At 43.4% G+C, this 8767-nt stretch overlaps 1 pseudogene; it reads left to right on the top strand.

Moving 5' to 3' along the window:
• Positions 1-1184: 1184 nt before the first annotated feature.
• On the top strand, positions 1185-2030 carry LOC136530795 (uncharacterized; annotated as a pseudogene).
• Positions 2031-8767: the final 6737 nt, after the last annotated feature.

Raw genomic sequence — 8767 nt, forward strand, 5'->3', positions numbered from 1 at the left:
TCTCTCAGACTGGACGTAGGGCCTCGATTGCCTGAACCAGTATAAATCTTGTGTCTTTTTGCATCACCATCCGGGATTAGGGGCACGCAGCACAAATTCACTCGTTGGTTGAGGGACCCCTGGTTCCAAAGCACCGACAGTCGTGCACGCCGCCGCGAGGGGAAAAGAAAGGGCCGGCCGGGGGTGATCTGCTCGCCGGAACGGCCACTAGGGCGCCGCGACCAGGCCGCTCGACGGCGGCGCGCTCACCCGCTGGGGAGCGCGCACGCCGGCGAGGGGGCCGGAGACGGCGCCGGGGCTTGCTGATCTCTCTCGCCGCCGAAGCTCCTCGCTCGGTGTCTGCTGCGGCGGGACTGAGTGGAGAGGAAAGAGCAGTGAGGGGCGGAGAGAGAGAGAGAGAGCGAAGCCGAATGACGCTAGGTCAAGGGCGCCGCGCCGGTCGCCGGGGTTTTGATCTCGCGACGCGCGCGGGCAGCCGTCGGATGAAGATGGACGGCCACGAGCGACTGGGCCAGCGCCGCAGCCCAGGCGGGAAAGGGCGCGAGGCTGATTTCCCGGCCCAGGCCCAGGTTGCGGCCTGGGCGCGGGGGTGCGCTGGAGCGCGCGGATGGGCCGCGACAGCTGGGCCGGGTGCGCTGGCGCGCGCGCGCGCGTGAGCAGGCCGTGGGCCGCGCGTGTGCTGGCTGGGCCGAAATGGCCTAATGAATAGAAATAGCTCAAAGTTTTTCTCTTATTTTTCCAGAAATATATATATTTGATGAATTTCAATTGGAAGTTGATGCAAATCTTTGTGCAATTTTTGTCCAACGACAATTTTGTTCAGAGAACGGTGCAATATTTAAGAGTTTCTGGAAAAATAATTATGGGCATATTTAAATTTTCCGCTGCGTATTTAAAGTAATTATGGACTTTTAATTAAATTCGAACCTACGGGAGAATTTGATTTTAAGAGCCAAGAGAAAAATATGAGTTGATTATAATATTGTTATTTTCTGACCAACGTTGTTAATAGCAATATTATAATTTTTAATGATTATGCATTATTTCTATTTCTGCCCAACGATGATGTAGATTTAATGTATAAAATAATTGTATGTTTTAATTTTGACCAACGTTAAACTAAGGCATGCAATTATTGTTGTTATTTCTGTTCTCACACTATTTGAATTATGGTTTCAGGAGGATACAACTTAATGAGTTGTATCAAAGAGATCCCCACTCTAAAAGGTGATAACTATATTGAGTGGAAGAAAAAGATAGACCTGGCCTTTATCCTCGCTGAGGTGGACTAGGTTGTTACCATACCGTGTCCCAAAGAACCTGTGGCACCGGTGAGGGAGACTGATGAGACTGATCCTGCATGGCAGAATAGAGAGCGGGATTTTGCTCCCGTAAAGATGTCTTATGACCTTGAGCATAGGAAATAGGTCACTGCTAACAAGAAATGTTTGGCAGTGATAAAGAACACCATTGAGCCTGCTATTGTGGGCTCAATTCCAGACTGTGACACGGTCACAGAGTACCTAGATAGAATAAAGAGTCAGTTCACTGGCTCTTCAAAGACATATGCAACCCAGCTGATCAAGCAGCTGGTTACAGAAAGGTACTCTGGTAGCGGCAGTGGCATTAGAGAGCACATACTGAGAATGAGCAATCTGGCATCTAAGCTCAAACCAATGGATTTGGCACTCAAGGATGAGTTCCTTATTCATTTGATTTTTGCTTCTTTGCCCAAAGAATTTGACACATTTGTTGTTAATTACAACATACAGCCTAAAAAATAGGATTTAGAAAAGCTCATAGCCATGTGTGTGCAGGAGGAGGAAAGAATAAAAGTTTCACAAGGTGGTTCTATCAACTACCTAAAAGATAAGAAAAAGAACTACAATAACAGCTCTTCCTCCAAGTCATCTGGAAAAGGTCCCATGCAACAGTCTCAGAACCAGCAATTTCCAGTGGCTAAAGACCAGTGTCTCCACTGGAAGAAGACGGGACATTATAAAAAGAATTGTCCTGATTTCTTAAAGATGATTATGAAGAATAAAGGTGAGAACATTATTACGTTCGTAAATGAATCATTGTATGTAAAGTTTTCAAAATCTACTTGGTGGATTGATTCAGGTACAACTATTCATGTTGCTAATTTATTATAGGGATTCCGTTCGATGAGAACTTTGCAAAGAAGCGAAAGTTTTATTAAAGTCGCAAATGGAGTACAAGCAGATGTTGAGGCCGTTGGAGATCTTCCTCTAGAGCTTCCAGATGGCTTCATACTTTTTCTTAGAGATGTTCTTTATGTACCTTCTTTGCAAAGAAACCTTATTAGTGTATCAAAGTTGGACCATGATGGTTATGATTGCCATTTTGGAAATGGCAAATGTCAGATATTGTTTAATAATAAATGTGTTGGTCTTGTCTTCCGACAAGATGAGCTTTATTTGTTCTCACTTCATGAAAATGTGAATTCAGTATGTGATGTGAATGAAAATGTATCCTCATCGAACAATGGAAACGGAAAACGAAAGAGAGCTCACGATGCGTTGTTGAAATTATGGCACTGTCGTTTAGGCCATATTTCAAGGGGGAGAATAGAAAGACTAGTTAAGAATAATATTCTTCCTCCATTAGAGCTCTCAGAGTTAGAACAATGTAGAGATTGCATAAAAGGAAAGTATGTAAAGAAAATTAAGAAAGATGCCAAACGAAGCGCAGGAATCCTACAGATTATTCACACAGACATATGTGGTCCTTTTCCTGTGAAAAGTGTGGATGGTTATGATTCATTCATAACATTCACAGACGATTACTCTCGGTTTGGCTACATTTATCCAATTAAAGAAAGAACAGAAGCGTTGGATAAATTTAAAATATTTAAAGCAGAAGTTGAAAATCAACATGATTTAAAGATTAAGATAGTCAGGTCTGACCGTGGAGGAGAGTACTACGGTCGGCATACCCCATATGGACAAGTTCCTGGACCTTTTGCAAGATTCTTACAGGAGAATGGTATAGTCGCCCAGTATTCAACACCGGGCGAACCTCAGCAGAATGGAGTAGCTAAAAGGCGTAACCGTACCCTGATGGATATGGTGCGTAGTATGATAAGTTACTCCACTTTACCCATGAGTCTATGGATGGAGGCGTTAAAAACCGCCATTCATATTCTCAATAGAGTACCAAGTAAGTCGGTGCCCAAAACACCGTATGAGTTGTGGACAGGAAGAATACCCTCACTTAACCACTTGCGTGTGTGGGGGAGCCCTGCTGAGGCTAAAGTTTTTAACCCAAACATTGGGAAGCTAGATCCCAAAACAGTGAGTTACCATTTTATTGGCTACCCAGAAAAGTCAAAAGGTTTTCGTTTCTACTGTCCTAACAGACATACAAAGTTTGTAGAAACAAGACACAATGTCTTCCTAGAGGATGAAATGATTAGGGGGAGCATGGTAGCTCGAGAAATTGACCTTGAAGAGAAGCGGGTGTATGCACCCACTCCGATCATTCATGAGCCATTTTTCTCACTACCTGCAGTTGCTGCACCAACAGTACAAGACACTGTGGTGCCAGCACCTGTTGTTATCCCGCCTGTGGCAACAATGAATGATGATGAGGAATCTATGCCTCAGGATCTTATAGAACCTATCGCCACACATGAGGGGGAGCAACAACAGCCTCAAACAGAAAATGTGCCAATTGAGGAGGCTCCTAGAAGGTCTCAAAGAGTTAGAAAATCAGCTATTCCTACTGATTATGAAGTGTACAACACTGAAGAATTTCAAATGGAGGGTGATCCCACCTCATTTGAAGAAGCCATGAAAAGTGATCATTCATCAAAGTGGCTTGAGGCCATGGAAGATGAGATGAGATCAATGAATGCAAATAAAGTTTGGGATTTGGAGATAATTCCTAAAGGAGCCAAAACAGTAGGCTGTAAATGGATCTACAAAACAAAACTTGACTCTCAAGGGAATATAGAGAGATATAAAGCCCAACTTGTGGCAAAAGGCTTTACACAAAGAGAAGGGATTGATTACAATGAGACCTTTTCTCCAGTCTCATGTAAGGATTCCTTCATAATCATAATGGCATTAGTGGCACATTACGATTTGGAATTACACCAGATGGATGTAAAGACGGCATTTCTCAACGGAGACTTAGAGGAAAATATTTACATGGCACAACCGAAAGGTTTTGTCATGGAAGAAAAAGAACGTTTGGGATGCCGCCTAAAGAAATCTATTTATGGATTAAAACAAGCTTCAAGACAGTGGTACTTGAAGTTTGATCAGACAATAAAGAATTTTGGGTTTAAAGATAATGTTGAGGACAATTGTGTCTATGCAAAGTTTAAGAATGGGAAGTTTATCTTCCTTGTCCTGTATGTGGATGATATCTTACTTGCTAGTAGTGATGTCAGTCTACTACTGGAGACAAAGAAGTTTTTGTCCTCAAAATTTAATATGAAAGATCTTGGTGAAGCTTCGTTCGTTCTGGGGATCGAGATTCACCGAGATAGAAGTAAAGGGGTATTAGGACTGTCACAAAAGGCATACATAGAAAAAGTCTTAAAGAAATTCAGTATGCACAAATATAGTCCCTCACCTGCTCCTATAGTCAAGGGCAACAGATATGGGGATTTTCAATGCCCCAGGAACCAATATGAGATCGATCAAATGAAAGTGGTTCCATATGCTTCAGCTGTCGAAAGCTTGCAATATGCTCAAGTGTGTACACGCCCTGACTTGGCATTTGTTACCGGGTTACTTGGCAGATTCCAGAGCAATCCTGGAATAGAACACTGGAAATTGGTAAAGAAAGTCTTGCGTTATTTGCAAGGAACGAAAGGCCTCATGATGACGTATAGAAGATCTGATTCACTCCATATAGTGGGATATTCAGATTCTGATTATGCGGGAGATAATAGAAAATTCACGTCTGGATATGTGTTTACTCTCGCAGGGGGAGCTATTTCATGGAAAAGCTCAAAACAAACCGTCACTACATCGTCCACAATGTATGCCGAGTTTGTAGCGTGTTATGAGGCAACGGGGCAGGTGAACTGGCTAAAGAAGTTCATACCCGGTTTGAAGGTGGTTGACGACATCAATAGACCACTGAAATTATACTGCGATAATAATCCAGCAGTACAGTATGCTCACAACAATAGGTCAAGTGGTGCTGCCAAACACATTGACATAAAGTATTATGTTGTGAAGGATAAAATCCGAGATCAAATGATAAGTCTTGAGCATATAAGTACCGAAAAGATGCTCGCGGATCCGCTTACAAAAGGCTTACCACCCAACGTGTTTAGAGAACATGTAGCCGGCATGGGTTTAAGGGAAAGCCTATGATTCATGAACTATAAAGGGCCCAAAAGTTAAAGTAACTATTTCAAATCAGAGACGTGCATTGTAGCTGTTAAATCTATCGGCGATTGACCGTGACGATGAGACATGCTCTATGCATCATCTGTGAAGAAATGAGTAAGGATAAAAGGATTGAAGTTTTAAAGTTTAAAGATAAAAGTAATAGTGAGATCAAGGGGGAGAATGTTAGTTTGATCTCCTAACCAATAAGCCCAACGGCTTATTGGGCCTTGGTCACGCGCCCTGATCGGGGGCGCCCAACCCTACATGGTTGGTGGGCCCCCGTCGCACTGCGCTATATAAAGAGGTGGGGGCCGACGGCTCAAAGTACGAGGTTCGCAGTGAGCCGCAAACCCCACCGACAAACCCTAATTCCGATCTAAGAGGACGCGCAGCCAGCGACGGGAAGCTCCGCTGACCCTCGCCGTCGTCACTGCTACGCCCCGTCTACTCTGCATCGACGTCCGTGCAACCTCTACTCCAACCATCGCTGCCCGTGTGCAGACTTCACCGACGAAGCTGATGGAGGCCTCTGGATCCACTCCCTCTGGGATCTCAGGTTCGACACTTTCTCCTTCCTCTAGATAGCTTTCTAGGTCTACATCGTTACCGTTGTCTACTGCACTTAATCTCTACCCTCTAGACCGACTGCTAGATGATTCAAGGTTTATAACACATCTCACTCATGATCTCATCATCTCATCACGGCACGGGTGACCGAAATGAACGCAGTGGCCTAATGTTTCCGTCGTGCAATGGTTGGCTGGTGACCCGATCCTTGAGTCTGGACGAGCTGCAGGGGCGACTTCCGTTTTCCGATCCAACCATGGCGATAGGCATCAGACTTGTTTTCCTGCCCTCAAAACTACACATGGCGGCAGTGAATGAATACTAGGTGGAGGGAACATGTACCAACGAGCAACAGTGATAGATCGGTGCGGATCAACTGCAGGCATCAGCACAAAATTGTCCTCGCAGACCACGATGAAGTTCTCAAATACTAGAGTGAGCACGGGTTCACGATGCCTCCCAGTCCTACAGAATTTTATCTGTTAGTAACCACGTATGTACTACTGGCTAGCTCACTACTACTATCACAACAAGCATAGTCATGACAGTTTGGAACAAACGCAGCATATGCACTCCTATTTAAAGAGAAATCCGTCAGATTTGGTGCAACTACTATAGGTGAACCACGTTGTTATATCTGGTTAGAGCTGACGCCCCAAGCTCGCATCTGGCTCTCTCACACTGTTCTATTCCTAAATAACCAAGTAAAATGTGGTGTGCCGCCACTTTGCTAGAAGTCTAGAACTACGCATATCCATCCAGTATTTTACACAAAGCACTCTAGCATATCATTTAGTCATACTCCCAGGGGACCCTGGGATACATACATATACATTTTAGTTGTTAACTACTCATAGTGATGAATTGATGCTTCCTTTGCTAGTGCCTTAGTTAGACCCACACGGGACTCAGACAGATTTCTGTAGACTGGAACTTCAAATTCAGATTTCATAGATTGTTTTGTGATCTGAAAAAAAAAATGTACGATCTATTTTGTGTTCACACAAAGATAAGCAATCAGATGGCCAGAAGCTTAATCCAAAATTTTACAATTAACAAATCACCCCCAAATATAAAATCATATCCGTACTGAGTTTTAGCTCTGAGACAAGGTGACAGAGCACCAGATCAAATCATAAACTAAATTAACTAGCTAAAAAAAGAATTAACCAGCATGTAAAAATATTGAGCCATTTTTTAGGATAAGAGCCGAGTGCTATTTGAGATAAATAACACACATGCTATCGAGCTGATGACGAATTCAAAATAGCCTAACCATGGTAAGGAACGAGGTAACTGCAGCCTAAGCACGGCTGCATACGCGTGACAACCAAGCAGTACCTAATTAATAAGCCAAAGGATTAATCTATCTGAGCATGCAACGATGGGGATGACTCATCAATGTGCTATATTTTTTATGTTTCACCTGTCGAGCTGCTATTGGCTTTCTTGTTTGTACAACCTGCTGCAATGAAACCAGAAGCAAATGGCAACAGACTAGTTGTCACTGAAAGAGCACATCACGTTAGGAAAATCACCATATAGATCCTAAACCACAACTCACATTTTGCAGTTCGACCTATATATCATGAATGTCAAAGAAATCAACAACAGTATTGAAGGACTGAAAACGGCGACTAAAAGTGGGGTGAATGGGAGCTGTTAAAAATTCTTTGCCGAGAAGACTTGGCGTATGTCCCATCATAACCCAACGCACTTCTCTTTTAATTGCCAAGGTCACACAAACCAAATGGTGATATGTCAACCCTAGGAACAATTAGGAATTTCTCAAAGCAGTGCGGAAGCAAAGCGGTAAAGCATGGATTAGCAACTCACTAATTAAATGCCTAGAAAAAGCACCAAATAATAATAAAAACTATCAAGGTCACTACACAAGAAAGGTTGCTAGCTGCAAGCAGGAGATAAACAAATCGAGCACACTGTTTATGCAAGAGATGCTACTAACACAAGCCAATACACGCATACAACAGGCGTCTGTAATAAGCGCTTACTTCATACGCGTGGTGGTAAGATGCGTCTGCGTAGAAATGTCAGACGCGCTTTGGTAACAGGCGTATGTACCTTCAGTAGGTACTACAGACGCGTATTGTGATTTCCGAGTCTCGATAGCGGGAGGAAACTCTACGGACGCGTATAGTGTACGCCCGTCTGGAGTAACATCACTTGCTGCAGACGCGTAGGTTATGGCAGACGCGTGTATATATTATGGCATACATGAGTTCTCTACGCGCGTCTGTAGTACCTGTGCCTGTTACGGCGTGTGGTTTTTTCCCGTTTAAATTCGTGCTGCTGCCCTGCTGGGACGGTAACACCAACCAGATAAGCACAGGCCGGATGGGTGAGGCATCTTTGGAAGGTGACGCTGGTATTTGCAGCCTGGCGAGGCCGTAATGACGGTGAAAGACGTAATTAGGGGGCAATTTGAGAGGTACAGGTCAGTTTCCTGTCTGCGATTCAGCGAGCCAGCAGAGTTTTGCGTGCTCCATATATGTCTAATTAAATTGATTATTTGATTTTTATTATTATACTCCACAAAAAGAAGTTACTGCTGTAGTTAGCTACTAAGGAGCTGTGCGTTAATGTACAGTGGTGGTCTCTGATGGAGGTTAATTTTTTTTTAGTAATTTATATCTTGCTTATTAGTAGTCATCTCCAGAAAATGTGTTTGCTTAAATGGTTACGTATTGTGATTCGTGCTAGGAATCAGGAAAAGAGAGAGTTACGGCGAATTGGGATTTCAAGGAGCTGTCTTTGTTACGTATGTACTTACGTTCAATTCAATAGAATAGTTCTGAGACTTGAAAAGC

This window comes from Miscanthus floridulus, unplaced genomic scaffold (genome assembly GCF_019320115.1).
Source record: "Miscanthus floridulus cultivar M001 unplaced genomic scaffold, ASM1932011v1 fs_207_1_2, whole genome shotgun sequence".
In the NCBI taxonomy this organism is placed as follows: domain Eukaryota; kingdom Viridiplantae; phylum Streptophyta; class Magnoliopsida; order Poales; family Poaceae; genus Miscanthus; species Miscanthus floridulus.